Source organism: Pelophylax lessonae (assembly GCF_965119305.1).
Source record: "Pelophylax lessonae genome assembly, chromosome: 12".
NCBI lineage: Eukaryota > Metazoa > Chordata > Amphibia > Anura > Ranidae > Pelophylax > Pelophylax lessonae.
The window spans coordinates 197,050,771-197,077,930 of record NC_138779.1 but is presented as its reverse complement, the minus strand read 5'-3'; the positions used below and the strand labels follow the sequence as shown (position 1 = coordinate 197,077,930).

The 27,160-nt window shown below is 43.8% G+C and overlaps 1 protein-coding gene across 1 annotated transcript in view; it reads right to left on the bottom strand.

Moving 5' to 3' along the window:
- The window catches only part of CADM4 (cell adhesion molecule 4), a gene marked incomplete at its 5' end in the record, with an annotated part of 735,914 nt that overhangs the window by 6,939 nt on the left and 701,815 nt on the right, over positions 1-27,160 (bottom strand). The window lies entirely within an intron of this gene.

The window sequence follows — 27,160 nt, the reverse complement described above, 5'->3', positions numbered from 1 at the left end:
ATTTTTTTCTAAACAAAGACCCAAAAAAGAAAAACAGTCTTCACAGTTTGTTTGCAAACAGGTAAATTTTCTCCTTCACTAATGTGAACTGATGAGGCTGCACAGATGGGAACTGATAGGCGCTCATAGATTGCCCTGGTGGGCACCGATAGGCGGCACTGATGAGGCAGCACTGGTGGGCACTGATTAGGAGGCTCTGATTAGGGCTTCACTGATAGGCACTGATAGGCAGCACTGATCAGCGGCACCGATGGGCACTGGTAGGTGGCACTGATCAGCAGCACTTATGGGTACTGATAGGTGGCACTGGTGGTCCCACAATGGCAGTCACCGTGTGGGACCGATGTCCCTTTTACAGAAGCTGGTAATCGGCTTGTAAACAGAAGCCGGTAATCCTTTTTTCTCTTACGTCCTCCGACAGTCGCAGCCACTTCATATTCATCACTAATTAGTGATGAATATGAAGTGGCGGCGACTGTCGGAGGACTCAGAGAAAGGAATTTTACAGGTAAGATCTTACAAAAATTCAGTTTTTTTTTTTTTTTTTTATATCATGAGATCAGCGGTCATTGGCTGACAGTTGATCACGTGGTGAAGGAGCAGGATCAGCCCTTTACTTCGATCTGTGATCAGCCTAGTCCTAAGGACTGCAGTGGGCGCGCGCGGGCAGCACGAGAATGGGATGATGTCCATGAGCGCCCTCCAGGCAATTTAGGCCCGCGCTGTAGTTATAGCGCGGGCACCAAGTGGTTGAAGACCTGAACTCAAAACGTAAAGATTGCTATGTTATGGGGAACATTTTTGTTATGAATTTCTCCTGAAAATTAGCAGTGTACTACCTAGTATGTGAGGGTGACTAGGCATTCCTTTACCTAAAGCTTTATATCTGCAGTGTGAGATCTACGGTCTCTGGCAAGAAAATTTAAAGTGGACTTCGACTTAAAATATGAAGATTTCTATGCTAAAGGGGACATTTTACCTTTTGTTTTTGAAGTTCTCCTACAAAATAGCAGTGTACTTTTTGGTATGTGAGGGTGCCTAGGTACTCCTGTTTCTACAGCTTTACCACTGTATATCTGCTGCCTCTGACTGCTAGGTCTTAGGATATTTGAAGTGAGAGTTTGAGATGTTATTACTGTGCTGCTCAATGTTCTCCTTGCTGGAGGCTCTGACATGAGGAAGCAAAGCCCTGCCTATACCAAGATGGCCATCTCCAAACAAAGACACAGTGCAGAACAAGGCATGGTCAGTAACGTTAAGTCATGTAAAACGCCAGCCAAAACTTTTTTGAGTGGTTCTGGATAGAATAGATAAGTTAAAATATCAGTCTGGTTTGTACTGCTGCTTGTAGCTCAAGTGTGAAAATTCCTCTGGCTTACTGTGAGGTCAGAAGGTAAGCAATAGTCACCAATAAAATTTTTTGTGTAGTAGACTGTGGAAGGGTTAGGACCTCAGCTTTTCTCCCTTAGGAGACACAATAAAAAGAAAGGTTTTTCAACCTACCCTATGCCTATGCCTGTAATTGAATGAATAAACTCCTGACATGTCCCAGTAGAATTTTTTCAAAAAGGCTTTCCTTTAAAAAAGATGTACTTGAGCTTCAGTCCAGTGACTTTTCCTAGGCTGAGATGATGTCATCAGTCTGCTGAAGGCTCTTCTCTCCCAGTGATAAGACTGCACAGTGTAACTAGGGATGAGCTAAGGCATATTTGGGTCCTAGTCCGAAACTGTCTGAGCTATCCCAACAGGCAGGTATCATGGCGTCCCACCAATCATAGGCGGCCGACACATTCTCTTGTGATTGGTGGAGTGGCATAACAGGTAACTGGTAAGATAGTTTAGATAAGTTAAGACTAGGATCCAGTGCCGGGACAAGGTCATCTATAGCGCATGGTGAACATGCCAAACTGCACTCCCCACAAGATGTATGACCACTATATGTCAGCAAAAATTCCCTTCCCCCCCCCCCCAAAACACTAAGCACTGATTTGCAAGCCTACCCCCGAAGCATACATTCCCCCTCCTCCCTGTACAAATCCATCTCTCAGCACAAATCTTTGCCCCCCCCCCATAAAAAAAAAAAAATCACTCCTAGCACAAATCTTCTACCCCTAAAAAATGTCCACTCTTAGTACACATCATCTCCTCCCCTCCCAGCATAAATTCCCCCTCCTAGCATCAATTCCCCCCCCCTCCTGAGACAAATCCAACAGAAATCATCACTCTTACCAAATCCCCCCATACATTTTCTCCAACTAGAACAATATTTACCCCCTGCCACCCCCCCCCCAAATTACCCCTGCCAACACAGATCCCCTTCCCCCAATCTCCTTGTGGTGCCCCCCCCCCACCTCACATATCACAGTGCCCAGGGCAGCCGCCCCTCCTGCCCACCCCTTGTTCCTGCCCTAATAGAATCATTCACAACATGCCTGAGCTTATTCCTAATTGTACCATTGCAGCAAGTCACAAGGTAAGACTAGGTTCACACTGCTGCGATCCAATTTTGATCTGGCTTTCAGAACAAATCTGTGTAGCTACACTCAGGAGACTGGGACCAGACTGTGTATGCTTTAAGTGAGATTTGTTTACAGTGAAACAAAATCCATCCAAACACCAGCAAACAAATATACTGTATACGTGAACCCTAAACCCACAGAATACCCAACACTGATCAACCTAACAAGCAGAAAGCCTAACTACAACTAACTATATACAATATATTCAAAATGGCAAGCAGAAAAGCAGGGGAAAACTGTAGGTGTAGGGAGCAGATGGAAAGGGGGAACTAAAACTGGGATCAGGAACAAGGGAGAGTAGGTACAAGGCAGCAGGGTACTGGGCAGGAGCAAAATCAGGATCAATGGCAAACAGTATCTGGCAGCAGCAAAACACTGGAGCGAGAGGCACTAGTAGGGGAAGACCTAAATACCCTCCCAGCAGCCAGCATCAGGTGGAAACTGATTACTAGGATCTGTTGGCTTCTGGGAGAAACCCGCTGGTGGATACCGAACTAAAACCTTCTGCTCTGGGAAGCACAGTGCCACCAGCAGGTAAACCATGTCCTGACATATTCTATGGGGGCCGAAACTGTGCTGGAATCACACCAAAGTAGTATAGAAACCTTTTCCAAAATCACACAATGCTGAGCTGCAATAATGCAAACGGGCGCAATTGAAAACAATGTGATTTCTATTGTCATGCGATTCTGTATTACTCAAGACACATCTGAAATCTCACTAGTGTGAATGGAGCCTAATGCCCCATACACACGTGCAGATTATCTGCAGACTTTTGTCTGCAGACTTACCAAAACCATATAATATGAGGTCAAACCTAAACACTTTCAATTTGTATGCAATCCGGCAGGCCCTTGCACTACATAGAAAAGGTAAGTCTGCAGACAAAAGTCTGCAGATAATCTGCACGTGTGTATGGGGCATTAGAGTCTACAGGAAGGTGCTGATCCATGTCAGACATTTGTGATAACAACAAGAACTGCACAGGCACATGGATTTACGTGTCAACTCTGAGCCAGAATCTCAGTCCACTAAGCAGATGCTGACCCTGGATGAGGCCTGAAAAAAGATAGTGCTATCCTCATAAGGAAAGGAGATGAAGGCATTGTCAGGGGGAAGAACTGTGATCTCTGAGAGATAAATAGTACAGATACACTTATATGTAACAAGGATGTACAGTGCCTTGAAAAAGTAGTCACACCCCTTGAAATTTTTTTGTATGCATTTTTTTTTTAAATGTATTTTATTGGGATTTTATGTGGTAGACCAACACAAAGTGATACATAATTGTGCAGTGGAAGGAAAATAACTGGTTTTCAAATTTTTTTACAAATAAATATCTAAAAACTGTGGTGTGCATTTGTATTTAGCCCCCTTTACTCTGATACCCCTAACTAAAATCGAATGGAACCAATTGTCTTCAGAAGTCACCTAATTAGTAAATAGAGTCCACCTGTGTGTAATTTAATCTCAGCATAAATACAGCTGTATTGTATATGTTTTATCCTTATGTTCTGTGAAGCCCTCAGAGGTTTGTTAGAAAACCTTTATGAACAAACAGCATCATGAAATCCAAGGAACACCCCAGACAGGTCAGGGATAAAATTGTGGATAAGTTTAAAGGAGGGTTAGGGTGTAAAAAAATATCCCAAGCTTTGAACATCTTACAGGGCAATGTTCAATCCATCATCGGAAAATGGAAAGAGTATGGCACAACTGCAAACCTACTAAGACATGGCCGTCCACCTAAACTGACAGGCCGGGCAAGGAGAGCATTCATCAGAGAAGCAGCAAAGAGGCCCGTGGTAACTCTGAAGGAGCTGCAGAGATCCACAGCTCAGGTGGGAGAATCTGTCCACAGGACAACTATTAGGCTGCATTCACACTTGAGCGTAGCGTTTTTTACCACGATTTTACTGCGATTTTTACCGCGATTTTCATTGACATCTATCAAAAACGCTGGTAATCAGCCCAAAAAGAAGCTCATGTACTTTTTTCAGCTACAGGCGTTTTGCAAAATGCTCAGATGTGAACAGGGGCCATTTAAATGAATGGGGTTTTACTTGTTGGGCGTTTTGGAAGCGTTTCTTTTGAGCGTTTTTGGAGCTGAAAACGCCCAGGTGTGAATGGAGCCTTAGTCGTGCACTCCACAAATCTGTCCTTTATGGAAGAGTGGGAAGAAGAAAGCCATTGTTGAAAGAAAGCCATAAGAAGTCCTGTTTGCAGTTTGTGAGAAGCCATGTAGGGGACACAGCAAACACGTGGAAGAAGGTGCTCTGGTCAGATGAGAAAATGGAACTTTTTGGCCTAAAAGCAAAACGCTATGTGTGGTGGAAAATGCATATCACCCTGAACATACCATTCCCACCGTGAAACATGGTGGTGGCAGCTTCATGTTGTTGGGATGCTTTTCTTCAGCAGGGACAGGAAAGCTGGTCAGAGTTGATGGGAAGATGGATGGAGCCAAATACAGGGCAATCTTAGAAGAAAAACTGTTAGAGTCTGCAAAAGACTTGATACTGGGGCGGAGGTTCGCCTTCCAGCAGGACAACGACCCTAAACATACAGCCAGAGCTACAATGGAATGGTTTAGATCAGGGATCCTCAAACTACGGCCCTCCAGCTGTTGTAGAACTACGCATCCCATGAGGCATTGTAAAACTCTACAGACATGACTAGGCATGATGGGAATTGTAGTTCCTGAACAACTGGAGGGCCATAGTTGAAGACCCCTGGTTTAGATCAAAGCATATTTATGTTTTTAAATGGCCCAATCAAAGTTCAGACCTAAATCCAATTGAGAATCTGTGGCAAGATTTGAAAATTGCTGTTCACAGACGCTCTCCATCCAATCTGACAGAGCTTGAGCTATTTTACAAAGAAGAATGGGCAAACATTTTACTGTCTAGATGTGCAAAGCTGCTAGTGACACCTCCAAAAATACTTGCAGCTGTAATTGCAGGGAAAGGTGGTTCTACAAAGTATTGACTCAGGGGGACTGAATACAAATGCACGCCACACTTACTCAAAATAATTAGAAAACCTTTTATCATTTTCCTTCCACTTCACAATGATGTGCCACTTTGTGTTGGTCCACCGCATAAAATCCCAAGAAAACACATTTACATTTTTGCTTGTAACATGGCAAAATGTGGAAAATTTCAAGAGGTATGAATATTTTTTCAGTATGCACGATAGAAAATATAGCTGGTGCTAGGTCCATTTTTAGACTGACCTTTTGTGGTGCTGTAGTTATTCAGGTTTTTAGTTGCACTTACAAATGTATGCAATTGATCTCAGCACCATGGAGAGCACACCACTCACTGCCAACAATGGCACCACCTCTGTATATTCTCCGTGCTTGTATTCCCTTATTTACTTTCCCCCTCCAGCTTGCTGAAAGGGTGTTTGATTTGGAATTCATAAGCCTTTACATCTCAGAAGAACAGACTGCACTGGGCTCCAAACAAAACAATGTTCCCCGTACTTAGCAAGCCATCCCTCGTTGCTGCAGACGCTGTAGTGTTGTGTACATGAAGTCTACGCTTTTTTTTTTTAAAAACACAAACTTCTCAAAGACCCTCATCTACAAAGGGTCTGCAGGACGAAGTGCTTCACCCAAACCAACCAGCTTTGTCGTTTCATTTTTTGCAGAACCCAAAAGGAAAGTACATTGAAAACATTCCTTCCTAGAATTATATATAATGTTATCGGTAATGGCGTATAATTTATAGGCTCAGGTCCTGAGGAACAGACAGGTTTGGGTCTGTTAGAGCTGCAAGATTTCTCATCTACCGGCAATGTGGTGCATATACTATTGGGCAGGGGCAGACTGGCAACTTTCGGCTCAGGGGGCAACTACAAACCAGAGGCCCGTGGTGCAGCGACTTGACCCCCCTCCCACTTTCCCTCATCCCCCTTCCCACTCTCCCAGTCCTCCTCCTGTCCCCATTCGTCTTCCTCCATTCCAAGCTGAAGCCCTGCTCCAGAAACTCTCTACTTAATCCGGGTTCCCAACCTGGCCAGCAGGGGGAGGTTGGAGGGAGCTGGGACAGCTCAGATGGGGCTGGCCGGGGCAGAATATTCTCCATTGAGGAATGGAACCGGCCTCTGCTCAGACACAGTTTACACCACCCATGCTGGGGGGTGAGGCCTGCACTTTGTCCTTGTCTTCAACCTGCACTCAGTAGGTCAGCGGCAGGGAATTTTTACTTCTCTTCACCAGGAATCCTTCAGACATGTCTGTGGCAGAAGCGGTGCAGCCTTTTTACGGGACATCAGAGTGGCCCAGGGGGCAATTGCCCCCTGGCCCAGTCCTCCCCTGCTATTGGGCATATATTCAAGAGCCATTTCCATTATCATTGGTGCTCGTTAACCCTGTAGAGGTTTGTCCATCTGACTTCTCATCAACCGGCAACTTGGTGCATACACTACAAGAGCCATTCCTATTACCATTGGTGCTCGTTACCCCTGTAAAGCCCCGTACACACGCACCGATTGTTGGCTGTGAATTTTCGGCCAACGTCCGATCGTCGGCTTGTTAGTATGATGCTTCCGACAACCGACTGCGACTTTTCGGCCGAACAAAATCTGGTGTGCATGCTATAAAATTTTTGTTGGCCGTCAACAGAATGGCCGATTGTTCGTCAGTCAGTACAGATTTCGGCCGACAAAAATCAGATGAGCAAGACTGGGCATGCTCAGAGAAGAAAAAACACACGGAAAGTAAACCAGCATATGACATCACTTCTGAAGTTGGTTGTTGGCCGAAAAAATTTGTGTGCAGTCTAGAGCACATTTCAACCAACACAACAACACTGGTCAAAAGACGGCCGATCGGTCGGCCAACAATCGGTGCGTGTGTACGAGGCTTAAGGGTCCATTCATCTGGTGAGTGTGGTCCTGGGAGAGAGGGGTAGCACAAGTGTTTTCACGGTCACCGATCACCATTGAAGATTGATTTTGGAATTTGATATTTATCTATATGGACATTTTTTTGATTTCTTTGTATTTTTTATTTATTCTTGCACTGATGTCACTTTTTTACACTTTGTCACTTTATTGATATAATTTTTAGGATAGTTATATACCTTTACATTTTTATTGCTATTTATATTTTTATGCATTTTTTTGCACTTGGCACAAGGTAGCACTTTATCCACTTAAGGACCGAGCCCATTTCTGACACATGTTGTTTACAAGTTAAAAATCTGTATTTTTTGCTAGAAAATTACTTAGAACCCTCAAACATTATATATATTTTTTTAGCAAACACCCTGGAGAATAAAATGGTAGTCATTGCAATATTTTTTGTCACGCGGTATTTGTAAAGTGGTTTTTTAAAGTTAAACGCCATTTTTTTTGGAAAAATTACATTTCACTGCATTTAAAAAAAAACTAAACAGTAAAGTTAGCCCATTTTTTTGTATATTGTGAAAGATGTCACGCCGAGTAAATAGATACCCAACATGTTATGGTTTAGAATTGCGCACACCCATGGAATGGCGACAAATTACGGTCACTAAAAATCTCCATAGGTGACTTTAAAAATTCAGGACGGTTACCAGCTTAGCGTTACAGAGTAGCTCTTTTTTTTTTTTTTTATTATTGCTCTCGCTCTGGCGATCACAGCGATACCTCATGTGTGGTTTGAACAGCGATTTCATTTGTGGGCACGACTTCCGTATACGCTTTCTTTCATGCGCGAGCTCACGGCAACGGGGGCGGTTCAAATTTTTTTCCCCCTATTTATTTCTTTTTTTAAAAAAATCTGGTCACTTTTATTGCTGTCACAAGCAATGTAAACATCCCTTGTGACAGCAATATGCAGTGACAGGTACTCTTTATGGAGGGATCGAGGGTCTAAAAGACTCCAAACCCCTCCACTGCACTTCAATGTATTCAAAATGCCAAAAACGTCATTTTCGAATACACTCACTTTTTAAATTGGGCACCTTTAACAGCCGAATAACCCGGACGTGACGTCATGGACGCCGCCTACGGGTTACGTTCATCAGAGACCTGATCGAAGCTGCATCCGGCTTTGATTGGGACTCCAACCAGCCTGGGGACGCGCTGGCTGGTTGCTCGGGTCTCCCGGTGGGATGGGAGACCCGGGCAGAGCCATGGAAGGCAGCGGGAGGGGGGGGGGGGGCATCCCCTCCTGCTTGCTGGAGTAACGATCGAGCGGCTCCCGAGCTGCATTGGTCATTACTGCCTGAAAGCCGACTGCCATCTCTAAAACACGGTACCGGGATGATGCCTCTAGATGCAGGCATCACCCCGGTACAACCACTTACTGCAGCTGACGTACAGCTACGGCGATTTGCGGTACGTGGTTAATAATTTATAGTCACTAGTGTTATTTGTGATTTCCACCAGTTCACTCCCTCTTTAACTAACTAAGCAGCGCCAATTAAAAAAAAAAAAAAAAAATATATATATATATATATATATATATATATATATATATATATATATATATATATGTGTATGTAAAGAGATCTAAACCGGCAAGGCAGGCTTGCTAAAGTTAACAATGGCATAAAACGTGGCGAAACATACCTCCCAACTTTTTGAGATGAGAACGAGGGACACCCATTAGCAAAAGTATGCAGGCATAAGACACACCCCCTGCCACGCCTCCTACTGTACAAAAATAAATAAACTCACAAGTGCTTTTTCACCACTACTAGTTCTTTATATCGGTTTTTGGAATTTACAAATGCAGCAGTTTAGTAATTGGATGAAAGATTTAGCACTGGGAAACACTTTTATAAATATAAATAGTGCATTTCATATACATCTCTATGGATCAGACCAAAATGAGGGACAAATGAGGAGGAAAGAGGGTAATTAGTCCAAAATCAGGGACAGTTGGGAGCTATGCCACAATGCAGGAGTACAGGAACAGAGCGTTATCCCCCTAGAACAGGAAGTTGGCTGAACAAAGACCTTCCTTGTAGGATCACCAGGGATTATAATGATAGCTGAATATTTCATAAGATTACACTTAAAAACACTTTTGAAATACCATTAAAGGGTAACTACACTTTTGTATATAAAAAAAATAATAATATTAATATAGCATATAGAATTGCAACACAAGTCATATTGTAATTGAACGTTATTAAAAATGACCTTTCCCTTTAAATCTATAGCTCTGTAAAATGCAAAATGGAGACCTGGGAGCTGTTCTGTATACAGATGGTGTTCAGAACACCGCCCCCCCCCCCCCCCCCGGTATGGCAGTATGGCATTTCCTGCTTGTACGATTGGCAAACTGATTTTCCCAAAAATTTGCCCTAAAATAAAAATTCTATTTTGAGCATCCCCTGCAACAATAACAGCATTTTTTGTGAGACACTGTCAAAGGATGCAGACCCTGACACTTTACTCATTAGAGCCCTGCAGGTGCAGCAGCTGATTGATAATTACTAAACCACTCCCACACAGATTCACTCAGCACATGGACGCAACGCGCTATTTCTCCAGGATAACAAAAGGTAGGAATCTGCAACAAGGTTTGGTAAAATCCTTACAATGTACAGAGATCACCCAGAGGGGAATGTTTTTTTTACTCAACAAAAGTGGAGTTACTCTGTATGGTTATTGTAAATGCTCATTATTTTTTTAATTAAAATATCAAATAAGTTATACTTACCTTCTCTGTGTAATGGTTTTGCACAGAACAGTCCTGTTCTTCCTCTTCTTGTGTCCCCCCACCGACGCTCTTGGCACCTCCCTTCTGCTGAGTTCTCCAATAGCAAGCTGCTTGCTCTGGGGGTACTCGTGTGTGCTCGCTCCCGAGCTACACCCACCCTGCGTGTCCATTGACAAAGTGTAGCTCAGCCACTCCCCTCCAATCTCTCCTCAATGGCACCCGCTGCCTTCTTTAAGCCAATGAGGAGGGAGAGAACCGCTGCTCTTGTGCACGGTGCTGGATCAGGATCGGGCTCAAGTAAGTATAAGGGGGGTCTCCCATTCAGCTGCACTACTTCTGCGTAACATTAATGGGCAGCCCGATTAACAGGCGCTTCCAGGGACAATATAAATTACCTGGGACAGGCTCCAATTTGCAGGGACTGTCCCAGGAAAAAAGGGACAGTTGGCAAGTATGCCCTCCCCAGGATTCAATGCCTACATCTCACAGCGTCATTGCTTGTGGTATACATAACAGGCCATGAACCTAACGTGACTGATGGCGTGAAGAGTTGTTGGGGGGGGGGGGGGGGGGCCCAGTAAAAACAGAAAAAGGAGAATAATGGGACCCTTGCTTTCTAATGACGGTCTTTTATTATATACTGTACATGCACAATTTGGGCTGCTATGCTAAAAGGAATGGTCCACTTCAAACTGATATAATATAATTGTGGGGAGATAGTTACATACTTGGTCAGGTTAACAAAAGACATTAGTCCATCTAATATAAAAAAAAAATAAAAAATAAAATCACACACACAAATAGAAAACTTCCATACAGTATATACTATCCTATACCCAAAGTTGATCCAGAGAAGGGGAAAAAAAAAAAAAGAAAAATCTCTCCCACGAGGCAATTTAATATTCCCAAGATAAACTACCCCTGTCAGTATTACTTCTAAATATGAATATCTAGGTTAGATTATCTGCATTTAGGAATGCATCCAGATTTTTTTTTAAATAATCTACTGAGCTTGCCAGAACCACATATATATATTACTAAAAGTATTGGGACGCCTGCCTTTACACACACATAAACTTTAATGGCATTCCAGTCTTAGTCTGTAGGGTTCAATATTGAGTTGGCCCACCCTTTGCAGCTATAACAGCTTCAACTCTTCTGGGAAGGCTGTCCACAAGGTTTAGGAATGTGTCTATGGGAATGTTTGACCATTCTTACAAAAATACATTTGTGAGGTCAGGCACTGATGTGAACGAGAAGACTAGACGAGGTTAGGACTCTGTGTAGGCAAGTAAGGTTCCTTCACCTCAAACTCGCTCATCCATATATTTATGGACCTCAATTTGTGCACTGGTCCAAATCATTTGGTGGGGGGGGGGGGATTATAGTGTGGAGTGGTCTTTCAGGGGTTGGGCTTGCCCCTAGTTCTAGAGAAGGGAACTCTTAAGGTGTCAGCATACCAAGACATTTGCTCCCAACTTTGTGGGCACAGTTTGGGGATGGCCCCTTCCTGTTCCAACATGACTGCGCACCAGTGCACAAAGCAAGGTCCATAAAGACATGGATGAGTGAGTTTTGGATGGAGAAAGTTCACTGGCCTGCACAGAGTCCTGACCTCAACCCAAAACAATAAGGTGATAACCACCCTTCTCCTGCGCTTAGAATCCAAGCTCCCTGACCACACTCCCCACGGGACTCACAAATGGCGTCTCGGATGGCTAAGGTCTTGCTGCCCAAAAAGGACTGGGGTAGTCCAACAGTACTAAAGGCAAAAACACCATTGGGATGAATTAGAGCGCAGACTGCGAGCCAGGCCTTCTCCAACATCAGTGCCTGACCTCATAAATGCGCTATTGGAAGAATGGTCAAACAGTCTCATAGACACTTAGACACTTCTAAACCTTGTGGACAGCCTTTCTAGAAAGAGTTGAAGCTGTTATAGCTGCAAAAGGTGGGCCAACTCAATATTGAACCCTACGGACTAAGACTGGAATGCCATTAAAATTCATGTGCATATAAAGGCAGGCGTCCCAATAATTTTGGTAATATAGTGGAGTTCTTGAGGGAGACTATTCGACATTTTCATAGCTCTTACTGTGAAGAAGCCTTTCTGTATGTGAAGGATAAATCTCTTTTTCTCCAGACATAAAGAGTGCCCCCTTGTCCTCTGTAATGACTTGAAAGTGAATAATGCAACACCAAGTTCACCATATGGACCACTATTCAGCCCATTCAGACAGGGGCGACACGACTTGCTGGGGCGACCTGTGAAGTCGCGTGCACCGCGACCTCGGCGCGACTTGCACGGACTTCATATAATTGAAGTCGCCTCCAGGTCGCCCCAAAGTAGTACAGGACCCTTTTTCTAAGTCGGAGCGACTTGTGTCACTCCTATTAGAACGGGTCCTGTACTATTCAATGGCGAGCGACCGACCGCGACTTGTCAGGCGACCAAGTCGCCTGACAAGTCGCGCTAGTGTGAATGGACCCTTATGATCATATCCCCCCTGATAACCCTCATGGCTGAGCTCCTCAGTGCTTCTTATCAGTTTGGTTGCCCTTCTCTACAGTTTCTCCAGTTCCCTGATATCTTTTTTGTGAACTCGTACCCAAAATGATGATGATATGGTCTTTTATTTTCCCGTCCTAACTTCTCCATTAGAATTTCCAAGTTTTCCTCCTCGAGGAGCAAGTCACAAGGGCAGGTCATAGAAGCATCTAAGCCATACTTATGTATGAAGTGTCACACAGCATTTCTGTACGTCCGCGTCCCCGCACTGATCTGCTCAGACAGGCAAGGACAGTCGTGGAGCCCTATTTACATTTTACAGCTGTGAAGAGAACGGGGCTGGCAACGTCTGGCCTCTTTATTTTTCATTATAGCTGTCCTGCCATCTTCCAAATTTTTACAAAGCCAAGAACTACAGGACAGCAAGTTTAAAAACCGCTGGGAACGGAGCAATGGCAATTTGAAAGCCAGCTAGTTAATTTTTTAAACTGGCAGATGTAATCAGTGGATGATGGCTTCATTACAAGAACGCCTGTGCTCATTATTTTGGCACAATTTAGAAATGTACCGGTTTTTAAAAGTAAAAAAAGAAATCTTCATTATTTGAGGAAAACAAAAGTAACAAAATGGCCGTAGCATGGTCCACCGTTGTTGCTCTTCAAACACTGATTTTCTAAATGTGACTGGTATTAGGTTGCACAGACACAGATTCCCTAGGTTGTTGGATGCCATTGGTGGGGTGAGCAGTGATCGCATATGTTACACAACCAGAAGTGCTAGGTTTTCCTCAACACTCCAGTGCTGGATTGAATTAGTAAGCAAATAGGCTAAAGTTAAAGTATATTTGAACATTTGTATATATATATATATATATATATATATATATATATACACAGGGCTTTTTTTCAGCGGGAACGCGGGGGAACGCAGTTCCGGCACCTCCTGCACTGAATGTATGCCATGGCAAGGGGTGCTGGAGGGTCTACTGATGCTGGCTGCTGGGGGATCTATTGTTGCTGGAGGGGATATATTTTTGCATGGCAATCTATTGTTGCTGGTGGAGGATCTTTTGATACTTGGGGTTAACTGTTGCTGGAAGGAATTGACTGTTCTGTGAGGGGTCTACAGTTGCTGGCTGCTAGAGAGTCTATTGATGCTGGCTGCTGGGAGATCGTTAGCTGCTGGGGGGGGATCTATTGCTGCTGGGGGGGTCTATTGCTACTGGCTATGGGGGTTCTATTTTATTGCTTTTCTTGTTGTAATAACCAAATTCCATACATTCCATTACAAAATTATACTGGGCTCCATATTTTCTAAAAGTGGCTGTACTAGAACAGTGTTTCTCAACCTTTTTTCAGACGAGGCACACCCTAGAAATTATGGACAGTCTTGAGGCACCCCATCCTAAAAGTTTTACATAATGCAGCAACATACACACACATAGGACGCCCATCGTTAGAGGTACAAGTTGGTACTGACTAGTATTCCAATGTTTCTCTTCTTCAGTTTTTCTTCATCAATCAGCTAATATGACCCCAAAACTTATGGAGAGAAGCAGGGGAGGGTCAAACAAGCATGCTACTCAGGCAACTGACATCCTCCTTATCAACTGATGATGTCATTGGTCATTAGCAGGTCGGCAGCTAGAGGGCCGTAACAGTGCACAATGAAAACCTGTGACTTTGTGTAACGTAAAAGGCAGGCTTCATTCACCCGCTGCCTTATATACAATTTTTGGGAAATGTTTGGGGCATTTTGCTGAGGCACCCCTGAAGAAACCTCAAGGCACATCAGGGTGCCTCGGCACCCTGGTTGAAAAAAGGCTGTACTAGAAGCTGGGTAGGGGGTGGAACCAAGGGCCGATGCTCGGAGGTGGGTATGGGTGGAAACAAGGGTTAGTGTTCGGAGGTGGGTAGGGGTGGGGACACTAAGTAACTTAGAAGGGGGAGTTCCTGCACCTATTCTCTGAGAAAAAAAGCCCTGTATATATACATATACACACACACACACACACTATATTACTAAAAGTATCGGGACGCCTGTCTTTACACACATATGAACTTTAATGACATCCCAGTCTTAGTCCGTAGGGTTAAATATTGAGTTGGCCCACCCTTTGCAGCTATAACAGCTTCAACTCTACTGGGAAGGCTGTCCACAAGGTTTAGGAATGTGTCTATGAGAATGTTTGATCATTCTTCCAGAAGTGCATTTGTGAGGTTAGAAGACTAGACGAGGTGCAGGCCATTCAAGTTCCTTCACCCCAAACTCGCTCATCCATGTCTTTATGGCCCTTGCTTTATGCACTGGTCCAAATCATATGGTGGACGGGGGATTATGGTGTGGGGTTGTTTTTCAGGGGTTTGGCTTGGCCCCTTAGTTCCAGTGAAGGGAACTCCTAAGGCATCAGCATACCAAGACATTTTGGACAATTTCATGCTCCCAACTTTGTGGGAACAGTTTAGGGATGGCCCCTTCCTGTTCCAACATGACTGCGCACCAGTGCACAAAGCAAGGTCCATAAAGACATGGATGAGCGAGTTTGGGGTGGAGAAACCTGACTGGCCTGCACAGAGTCCTGACCTCAACCCGAAAGAACACCTTTGGGATTTATTAGAGCAAAGACTGCAAGCCAGGTCTTCTCATTCTGGAAGTATGGTCAAACATTCCCATAAACCCACTTCTAAACCATGTGGACAGCCTTCCCAGAAGAGTTGAAGCTGTTATAGCTGCAAGGGGTGGGCCAACTCAATATTGAACCCTACAGACTAAGACGCCATTAAAGTTCATGTGCGTGTAAAGGCAGGCGTCCCAATACTTTTGGTAGTATAGTGTATGCCTCAGTCCAGGTTTCCTTCAACAAACCATCTTCATTAGCTCAACACTGCTTAGTACACTCGGCCTAGAGAAAAAAACATCATTTATATAGTAAACTGTCTCCCACCTCTCCCCTTAATTAGAAATATGAATTAGTTTGCAGGAGGCAAGCTACCCACATGGCAGTAATGGACTGTGAACAACAGGGCCGCTTTGTTACCGAGCAACCGCCATACTTCCCAACATGCACAGGAGATTATCTACCTCTACTGTTGTGCAATGGTGCAAGCGCACAACGGCTCCGGGCTAAGAACGGCTCATCTGGCAGCTGCAGAGCTGAATCGCTTGCCGGGGGCCGTCCGTGGCAGCTTGGTTCTGCCGTGGATGAATTTGCATGTCTAATTAAGGTAACCTACCAAGTGGGATTTTATAAGTACATTAGAGCTTACCTTCAGGATGTTTCCAGCGTAAACATGCATACTTAACGCAATCACAGTTAAGGGAACATTCCACTTTTTACTCTGTTCTTCTTTATCCTTTCCTAAAAATCCTAGAATTAATTTACCTTTAAGTTCAGGACATTTGCAAAGGTACACTTATTTTTTCTCATTTGGGTCAAGGTACTTATTATAAATATATTCAATAACATTTGTAAACGAAATTATGCTATGTGACATCATTTTACCCTTACATGAGCATCACCACCTAATGGTTGGAGGAGAAAACTAGTATCGGACCCTGTACAAAATATCAGGCCCATATCGGCTGATACTGATACGTTGTGACCAATATATCAGTATCTAATATGTGTAGGGGGTTGTAATGCGCTTTAGGGTGTTTTTAAACCAATTCTTCTTAATATATATATATATACACTTTTCTTCCAATCACAATTCATATAAAAATAATAATCCTGTATCACTCCGTTAATTATTTTTAAAATATAGTAAACTAAAGTGCTTGTGTGCTTCAAGTAACGGTGACGAGGGTAAATTAAACCTCCAGTGCTTTTGTGCATAACATATATTGAAATAAATCCGTGCTAATAAATAATCAATAAATATGGAGTGCCTTTCATCCAAATAAATATATAAAGTGCTTAATATCTAAAGTGACCAAGTGCGCCAGTATCTGAATATACCATACAAAGTGCTTCTATATAAATTAATAAATTAGTACATCCAACGATTCGCTCCTTTTGGTGCTAAAAATTATGGAAGTGTCCGAAAAAACTAAAATCAAATAAATTCAAAGTGATCCGTAGTGTTTTCTATATTCCTCCACCTTTATTTCCCGTGTCTTGGATTTCTTCAGTGCTTACACTTCTAGGTGTCCTAAATGCTCACCTTAATTAGGTAAGTAATACACCTGTATCACTTAGCCCTCAGTGCCTCTGGTTTCCTTTTGGTTCCTTTTATCTCAGCGTCGTTCGTCTCCTTATATGGTGGTTCCTTCTCTCTTAGACAGTGTTAGATACCTTCTCCTGAATATCTCTATCCTTCTTGTGGGGGTTTCCTGTAATCCTCCCATTCTCGATTCCTTAATGTTTCTCCAACTCCTTATGTAAATAATAGGGGCCAACATAGTGTAGTAGTTTAACCACTTACCTACAGTGCACTTTCACCCCCTTCCTGCCCAGACCGATTTTCAGCTTTCAGCGCTCTCACACTTTGACTGAGAATTACTCAGTCATGCAACACTGTACCCATTCAAAAATTGTGTCCTTTTTTTCACACAAATAGAGCTTTCTTTTGATGGTATTTAATCACTACTGGGTTTTTTATTTTTTGTGCTATAAATAAAAAAAGACTGAAAATATTGTGAAAAAACGCATTTTTCTTTGTTTCTGTCATAAAATTTTGCAAATTAGTAATTTTTCTTCACAAATTTTGGCCAAAATTTATACTGCTACTTATCTTTGGTAAAAATAACCCAAGTAAGTGTATATTATTTGGTCTTTGTGAAAGTTATAGAGTCCACAAGCTATGGTGTGAATCATTGAAAATTGATCACACTTGATCACACCTGATGTACTGAAGGCCTATCTCATTTCTTGAGACACTAAAAAGTCAGGAAAGTACAAATACCCCCCCAAATGACCCCTTTTTGGAAAGTAGACATTCCAAGGTATTTAATAAGGGGCATGGTGAGTTTTTTGAAGTTGTAATTTTTTCCCACAATGCTTTGCAAAATGAAGATTTTTTTTTTTATTTTATTTTTTTTTTACAAATTGCCGTATTAACAGGTTATTTCTCTCACACAGCACATGTATACTTGCAACTACACCCCAAAACACATTCTACTACTCCTTCTGAGTATGGCGATACCACATGTGTGAGACTTTTTCACAGCCTGGCCACATACAGAGGCCTAACATCCAACCAGCACCGTCCGGCATTCTAGGAGCACAAATTTCACATATAATTTCCTGACAACCTATCGTACTTTTGAAGGCCCTGGAGCACCAGGACAATGGAAACCCCTATAAAATGACCCCATTTTGGAAAGCAAACACCCCAACGTATAATTTTTGAGGCATAATGAGTCTTTTGAATATGTCATTTTTTTCCACAAGTTTTTGGAAAATGTGGAAAGAAAATGAAAACACATTTTTTTTTACACAAAGCTGTCCATTTATGCAATATTTCTAACACATAGCATGTACATAGCAAAAATTGCACCCCAAAATACATTCTGCTATTCCTCCTGAGTATGGCGATACCACATGTGTAACACTTTTTCACAGCCTGGCCACATACATAGGCCTCACATCCAAGTAGCGCTTTACACAAAGTTGTCCATTTATCCACTTTAAGACTGGGCCTATTTTTGACACTTGGTGTTTACAAGCTAAAATCATTTTTTTGCTAGAAAACTACTTGGAACCCCCAAACATTATATATTTTTTTTTAGCAGAGACCCTAGAGAATAAAATGGAGATCGTTGCAATATTTTTTATCACACCATATTTGCGCAGCAGTCTTCCAAATGCGATTTTTTTGAAAAAAAATCACTTTTTTGATCTAAAAAATAAGAAAACAGTAAATTTAGCAAATTTTTTTTCCATAATGTGAACGATAATGTTACGCCGAGTAATTAGATACCCAACATGTCATGCTTCAAAATTGTGCATGCTCACAGAATGGCGCCAAACATTGGTACTTAAAAATCCCCATAGGCAACATTTTAAAAATTTCTGCAGGTTACTAGCTTAGAGTTACAGAAGAGGTCTAGGGCTTAAATTATTGCTCTCGCTCTAACGATCGCGGCGATACCTCACATGTATGGTTTGAACACCGTTTACATATGTGGGCGGGACTTGCGTATGCGTTTGCTTCTGCGCGCGAGCTAACGGGGACAGGGCGCTTTAATTTTTTTTTTTTTTTTTTTTTCCTATTTATTTTATTTATTATTTTTTTATTTTTACACAGTTTAAAAAAAAAAAATGTTTTGATAATTTTTATTCCTATTACAAGGAATGTAAACATCCCTTGTAATAGAAATAGGCATGACAGGTCCTCTTTATTGTGAGATCTGGGGTCAAAAAGACCTCACACCTCACAACTACACTAAAAAAGAAAAAAAAAAAAAAAAATTGTTGAAAGAGGAAAAAAAAAAAAGCAAAAAAAAAAAGCGGCCCTTTAAACCGGTTGCTAGGCAACATCTTTTGACGTAGCTCCGGTCCTCCAAGACCATAGAGTTGAGTGAGGGCCATCTTGCCCTCACTCGACTTCCTGTCTCTGAGGATCCGGGACCGGATAGTTTTCCCCGCTGCCGGCGGGTCCGGTAAGCTGGGAAAACGTCTGGGACGCGGCAGGAGGGGGGGGGGCACCTCTTCCCCTGCACCGTAAGGGTAATTCCGCGGCGAATCCGCCACTGGGACCACCCTTATCTGAAAGCCGACCGCCCGCCGTTTCAAAAAATACCGGGGTTATGGGGGCTATCTTCTGCCATAACCCCAGTATTTAGCTTTTAATGGCCGACGCATATAGTCGTTAGGCGGTCAGTAAGTGATTGCATGTATATGGCAAACAGGTGACGATGACTGATGGGGTGACAGGTGACGATGACTGATGGGGTGACAGGTGACGATGACGGATGGGGTGACAGGTGATGATGACTGATGGGGTGACAGGTGATGATGATTGATGAGGTGACAGGTGACGATGATTGATGAGGTGACAGATGACAATCACTGACCGGGTGACATGTGACGATGATTGATGGGGTGACAAGTGACGATCACTGATGGGGTGTCAAGTGACGATGATTGATAGGGTGACAGATGACGGTGACTGATGGGGTGACAGGTGACGATGACTGATGGGGTGACAGGTGACGGTGACTGATGGGGTGACAGGTTACGATGACTGATGGGGTGACAGATGACGATGACTGATGGGGTGACAGGTGACGGTGATTGATGGGGTGACAGGTGACGGGGCGATGGTCACTGATGGGTGACAGGTGACGGGCGATGGTGCACGGCGGTACTGATGGCAGTCTCTGGTGACCGGTGAACTTTAGGCTACATTCACATGTGAGCGTAGCGATCACGGGCAGAATCACTGCGATTCTGCCCGCGATCCAGAAATCATTGCAAATGGCGGGACGCCTGTGCGTTGCCCGCTGTGCGATGTTGCTGCGATTTCCGCCTGCCGAATCGCGGTAACATCACGCAAACAACGCATGACGCCCCAAAGAAACTCTTGTACTTTTTTGGGCGTCATGCGATGTTTGCGCGATGTTACTGCGATTTGGCAGGCGGAAATGGCGGCAACATCGCACAGCGTTTGGGGTGCTATTGCAAATCACGGGCAACGCACAGGCGTCCCGCAATTTGCAATGATTTCCGGATCGCGGGCAGAATCGCGGTGATTTTGCCCGCGATCGCTGCGCTCACATGTGAACGTTATGGGTGTCATTTTCTGGGCACTGATGAGGTGACTGTTGGGTGACAGGTGACATTGGGGGGGGCTGGGGACTGTGTGGGGACCTTTATTAGTGTGATTTTACTTTTTACATGTGTACAGAGCAGTAACTCACTATTTCTAGCTCTTCTCCCCTCATACTGGAAACTGTATGAGGGGAGAAGAGCTAGTAACACTGAGTTACTGCTCTGTGTTTACATTTTGTGATCGGCTGTGAATGGATTCACAGCCGATCACTTAGTAAACAGTCACTGTCAGTGACTGTTTACTACCGCCGGTGACAGCTGTGTTCCTACGGAACACAGTGCCACCGACATGACCGCGCTGCGCGCTCCCGATCGCGCATGCGCGGTCATCTCCCGGCCGCCTCCATTGTGATCGGCTGTGTCATTGGAACACAGCCGATCACGTGGGAAACAGCCATGCCTATTGGCTGTTTCCCCCCTGCCGGTGACCGGCTGTGTCCCGGGGACACGCCGACACCGGCAGTGCACGGCGGCGCGCCCGCGATCGCGCGCCTGCCGTGCATTTACTGGGTCACGTCATATGACGTCCGCCCAGGATAATAGCCGCACCGTCCCGCCGTCATATGACGGCGGGCGGGCGGTAAGTGGTTAAACTATTTATTCCAAACAAAATAGCCAACTCACATTTAAAATTGTGCTCAAACGTCTGCCGGATTCTGCTCCGGGATCTCCGTCCCATTCCGATACGTCACTTCCGGGTAATCCTACGCATTACGTCACGGTCACACGTGACTTCCTCAGGGCATTACCATATAGAGGATGTGACGTATATTTATACTGGCGGGGCCGGAAATGCTTCGGCCGCCATCTTAAAAATTCTCTATTCGTATATCTATATTAGCAAAACCTATCAGTATCGGCCCTGAAAAAAACATATCGGTCTATCCCTAATCAGGACTTATCATATGCCTGCTCATCGGGGATCAGCAGGCAGATCCCCCGCTGAGTAGGTGGATCCGCTGGTGGTTTCCACCCCATGTGAAAGGGGCCCAAGGGGATTTCACTTCCTGTCCTGGAGACACTTCTCAAAGTGAGGAACTCTCTTCAAAGTCAAAGTATAACTAAAGGCAAAACTAAAGGCAACACTTTTTTTAGGTTTTGTATAGAATGGAGAGGGATTAGAACGCTTCTCAGTTTTTATTGCTGTCTGTGCCCCCGTCAAGGAGATTCGCTCTCTCTATTTTAAAGTCACACTGTTGCAGCTTTGATGCTTAGTGGTGCGACAATTTTAACTCAGCTTGTTGAGTCTGACAGGTGGCACTGCCTGTCAAACTCACCCGTTGAAGCCATTGACGTTATAGTTTATGTGGCAACCTCATGCCAAATACAGATATGGTGCTTGCAGCTTGGTAATTTATTGGGATATAAAAAAATCCCTCAGGGATCAATCAAACACGCATGCATGAGGTAGCAGTATCACCTCCCGAATGCCTGTAAACTGTCTGGAAGCATTCCACCATGGATCAACTTTCAGAGGGTGGTCAAGTCTTCCATCAGTGTGAAAGAAGCCTTAGATCAGCCTTTCTCAACCTTTTCAGCACAGAGGAACCCTTGAAATACCTTTCCAGTCTTCGAGAATCCCTGCTAAAAAATTACTACAACTCATGATATATTAGTGTGAAGGTCAGTGGGAAGAATGTTCCTTACTTGTGTGGTCATTGGGAAGAATTACCCTCTTACAGGTAGCTAAAAAGATCAATGGTGTCAATGGGAACTTATCTGAGAGGCTAGAATTGCTCATTGCTCAAGGAACCTACCAACTTATGGAGGGACCTTACAGTTGAGAAACCCTGCCTTAGATGGCAAGCTTGCTGCGAAGAAGGAGCGCAGCTGCCTCCCCCGGCAGTACGCACGCTCGGAAACGCGTCGCACCTTCATGACGTCATCTTTATTCCACTGACAGACTACGAGCTTTGTTCCTGTTTACAGCTCCGCCGTTACTGCCGGCCACAGCGAGGAGGGCTCAGTCCCAGTAGGACGGCTGCACAAATTGGATGACTACGTCTACCACCCACCTCATCTCGGAACCACCGGAATGGGTTTTTCTCATGAGCACCTTTTTTCAGATGTGAGTGCATAATTTTATCAATAAATGTGTATACAAGTCTACACTTAGAGGCACCTCTGTTTTTCTCTTTGTTCTTAGATGGCAAGTGTACTTGTCAGAAGATTTACCATAATCTTCTGTTCTGGTGTCCGCAGTAAAATTTTAAATCTCACATTGCTACCTTCATTGGAGACTAGAATGAGTTTAAAATCTATCATTGAACAGTGGTGGGGGCCTTCAGCACCATCTATCTTCCACATGTAATGCCGGTATCACATGTATACTCCCCGGCAAGTTGACACCAATACACAACTTTAGCCATGTAAATAGAGGCACTAAACACCTAAGCATGCTTCCTGACCCAAACAATGGGATTGTGTAACCAGAACAGGGTGCTTCCACAACTTTCACACCTCCCATCCTGTTCTTGGACAATCAATATCTACACATTCCATTGTGATTAAATTAAGTTGTTTTAAAGAGTGGCTATAAAAAACTTGAGTATTGGTTTGTTCCTGACAAAGCTTCTTCATTTTTAATGTATAAGCTCCGAAACATCTTCAACATTACAAAACAAGTCCAATTTAATGTTGAACTACTACTAGCAATACCATGACCTGGATAAGTGAGAACCTTTATAGATATGCCAAAACAACCTCCAAAATATTGTATGGCTATCTTCTTCAATGCAGCAACTTTAAAGTACAGTGCCTTGCGAAAGTATTCGGCCCCCTTGAACTTTGCGACCTTTTGCCACATTTCAGGGTTCAAACATAAAGATATAAAACTGTAATTTTTTGTGAAGAATCAACAACAAGTGGGACACAATCATGAAGTGGAACGAAATTTATTGGATATTTCAAACTTGGTTAAAAAATAAAAAACTGAAAAATTGGGCGTGCAAAATTATTCAGCCCCTTTACTTTCAGTGCAGCAAACTCTCTCCAGAAGTTCAGTGAGGATCTCTGAATGATCCAATGTTGACCTAAATGACTAATGATGATAAATAGAATCCACCTGTGTGTAATCAAGTCTCCGTATAAATGCACCAGCACTGTGATAGTCTCAGAGGTCCGTTTAAAGCGCAGAGAGCATCATGAAGAACAAGGAACACACCAGGCAAGTCCGAGATACTGTTGTGGAGAAGTTTAAAGCCGGATTTGGATACAAAAAGATTTCCCAAGCTTTAAACATCCCAAGGGGCACTGTGCAAGTGATAATATTGAACCCCCCATGACCATTGGGAGGAGCTGTGGCTGAGGCTGCTTCTTACATCTCAAGCACTTTGAGTTGCTCGGTGTGTGGCAGTTCCTAAAAAAATACAATGAGCTTACCCACGCTGGTACCCAATGCACACGGTGGCACAGCAGAGCAAGAAGCTTTGGCACTTAGAGTGGCGCGCCATCTAGTTTGTAATATCGCTGTCAGAAGTGACTTATGCCTCGTTTCCACTGAGCAGTACGGTTTAGGTCGTTACAGTTCGGTACTGTTCGGAATGGTACACCTTGATCAGGCTTGCGTTTGCACCGCCAACAGTACCTCAGCTCAACAGTACCTCAACAGTGTAGCTCCACCCTGTTGGTACAGTACTAACTAATGTGCTTGGTACCCCAAAGAAACGGTTCGGAATTAGGGTACCATTCACAACTTTTGACAATGGAAACGGCAAAAATTGCGAACCGAACCGCTCAGTGGAAATGAGGCATTAGATAGCAGAGGGAAGAGAGAGCAGAAAGGAACCACACTAGGCGCTTTGAAGTGAGGCGATTGCGCACTACAGATGGATATGCTTTGTTCATTTTTCATTTCTAGAGGTTTACAACCACTTTAAGGCTGAAATGAGAGGGTGGGGGTAAGACAGTTGGATCAGAAATATAAATCTGGCCTGGTAAAGACATACTGCACTTCACTGGAGTATACAGTGCCCTAGGTGCCATGAACCTTACTAGTTAATGAAATATCTGACTGGTTCTCTTTAACTGACCTGCCCAGATAAATTAGAAAGCCTGCCATTCACTCTCCAGCGCCAGTGTGCTGTTTAATTTAACTCTAGTTACACTTTAATAACTATATCATGAAATTGCTTAATAAACTCTCCTCTGTATAGAAAGGCACTGCTCCTCAACCTTGGCCACTGCACAATACGGCTTAACAATAGCACAGCAATGCTTAATAAACTCGTTTCCAGTATCACACTGCTTAATACACTCTATTGTATAGCATGGGATGGCAAATAAAGGCCTTCCTTCCCCATACTGCTTAACAACCTTGGTAATAGCGTAATACAGCTTAACAACCCCTGCCCGACAGCACGGCGCTGCCTAATAAACTCCGTCCTAGTGTACGCCTCGGCCATCATGCAGCTTTGTTTGAAGGGCAAATGCACTCAACATTTCAGTCAGGCCGACTTAGCCTTCACCAGACGCGAGATTTGTGTTGATGCCGCTGGAAGCAGTGGTGTCGGCCTTCTCATGAGCCTCAGTCATGTGCATGTGAGATCGAGAATGGTCGTGGCTCCCTGCCTCGGATTATAGAAATATCATTATGGTTAAATAACTCTGCTATGCAACGGTTTTGATCCAATGTGGCGACATACCATAACCACATTATAATATTGGGGAAAAAACAGCTCGTAGAGTTAAACGAAGCTGACCTTTTGTGTTTTCTCTGTGATGGGTAGCCTTACGCATGCTGAATTTTGAATCTTTGTTTCTGCCTGTGTTGTGTTATACTAGAAAAAAATAACACTTCGCCATAGTGATGGGGTCACTGGTTTGTAGGCAGGATGTCTGCTTTGGGTTAGTCAGTCTACCTGGCTGCCTAGGCTGGTTGGAAGGGGTTAATGCTCTTGCTGCCTTCCCTTGTGTGTTTGTAGGCTTTGCTGTGGGGTCTAGCCTTCTTTCTGTGTGATATAAAGGGAAGAGGCCTGGATCCTGGGGGGGGGGGGGGGGGGGGGGGGCTGAGACCTAGAATGGGAAAGAACAGAATCTAGAGCAGGGTTCCTCAAACTATGGGCCTCCAGTTGTACAGGAACTACAATTCCCATCATGCCTTGTCATGTCTGTGAATGTCAGAGTTTTACAATGCCTCATGGGAGGTGTAGTTCTGCAACAGCTGGAGTGCCGTAGTTTTAGGATCCCTGACCTAGAACATGGAAAAAACGTACAAGCATGGAAACCCAGTACGGGCTCGGGATGCATGTATGGAGACTCCGAAATATGTCATTAACCACTTGCCGACCGCCGCACGAGTATTTACGGCGGCGGTCAGCCCCTCACAGGCAAAGCGACGTAGGGTTACGTCGCTAGCCTGTGAGGCTCTGGGGAGCGAGCGCGTGCCGCTAGAGGCGCGCTTTCGCTCCCGCTCGGTCACAGACCCCCCCCCCCCGCGCATGTGCCCGGCGGACCCGATGTCCTCTGGGCACTTGCGATCGTCCATTACACCAGGAGAAAGGGAGAAAGGCAGGCGGCTAATGTAAACAAAGCCGCCTGTCATTCTCCTCTGTGTAAGAATAGTGATCTGCTATGTAGGACCGTTGATCACTGTTCTTACACCTCAAGCCACAACCAATCACAGTTAGAAACACGCCCCAAGGCCATACTTAACCCCTCCCTCTCAAAAAAAGTTAACTCCTTCACTGCCAGTGTCATTTTTACAGTAACAGTGCATATGTATAGCACTGATTACTGTAGTAATGTCACTGGTAACCCCAAAAGTGTCAAAAATGTCAGTCAGGGGTCCGATCTGTCCGCTGCAATGTCACAGTCCCGCAAAATAAAATCGCAGATCGCTGCCATTACTCGTTAAAAAAAAAAAACAACAAAAATGACAAAAATATTTCCCTTAGTTAGTAAACGCGATAACTTTTGCGCAAACCAAACAAAATACGCTTTTTGCGATTTATTTTAAACAAACATATGTAGCATAAAACAAATTGGCTTAAAATGTTAAAAAATATAGATTTACATTTTTTTGGGGGGAATTTCATATAAAAAAATTTGAAAAATATTGTTATTTTTGCAAAATTGACGCTCTTTTTTTGTTTATAGTGCATGATCAAAAATCAAATACCACCAAAAGAAAGCTCTGTTTGTGGGAAAAAAAGGACGTCAAATTAGTTTAGGTACAGCGTCGCACAACCGCACAATTGTCCGTTAAAGTCATGCAGTGCCGAATCGCAAAATAGGCCCTGGTCAGGAAGGGGGTAAAATCTTCCGGGGCTTAAGTGGTTAAAATGTTGACAAAGTCATTAACTGCACCCAACTGGCCTGTATTTGGCAGCTCATCACAAAGACAAGGACACCAGGAGAGGACATTCACCCAAATTGAAAAATTCAAGTGTAAAACATCCAGGAGAACGCTAAATGAAAAATCCTTCGAGGTCCAAAATCTTGATTGTTTAACTGGTTACAGCAAGCAGGGCAAAGAACAGCCAATGCATTTCGGGGTCACACTGTGTGGATTGTGTGGCCCTTGAAACGGGTTGACTGTCCTTTGCCCTGCTTATTGTAACTAGTTGAAAAAAATAACTATGGACTCCTAAGAATTTTTCATTTGGCGCTCTCTTTGACTTTGATTACCAAAAGCCTGTAGTCCGCTAGTGCTGACGAAACCTGCTCGTCTCTTGATTTTCTGCCTTACAGATGAA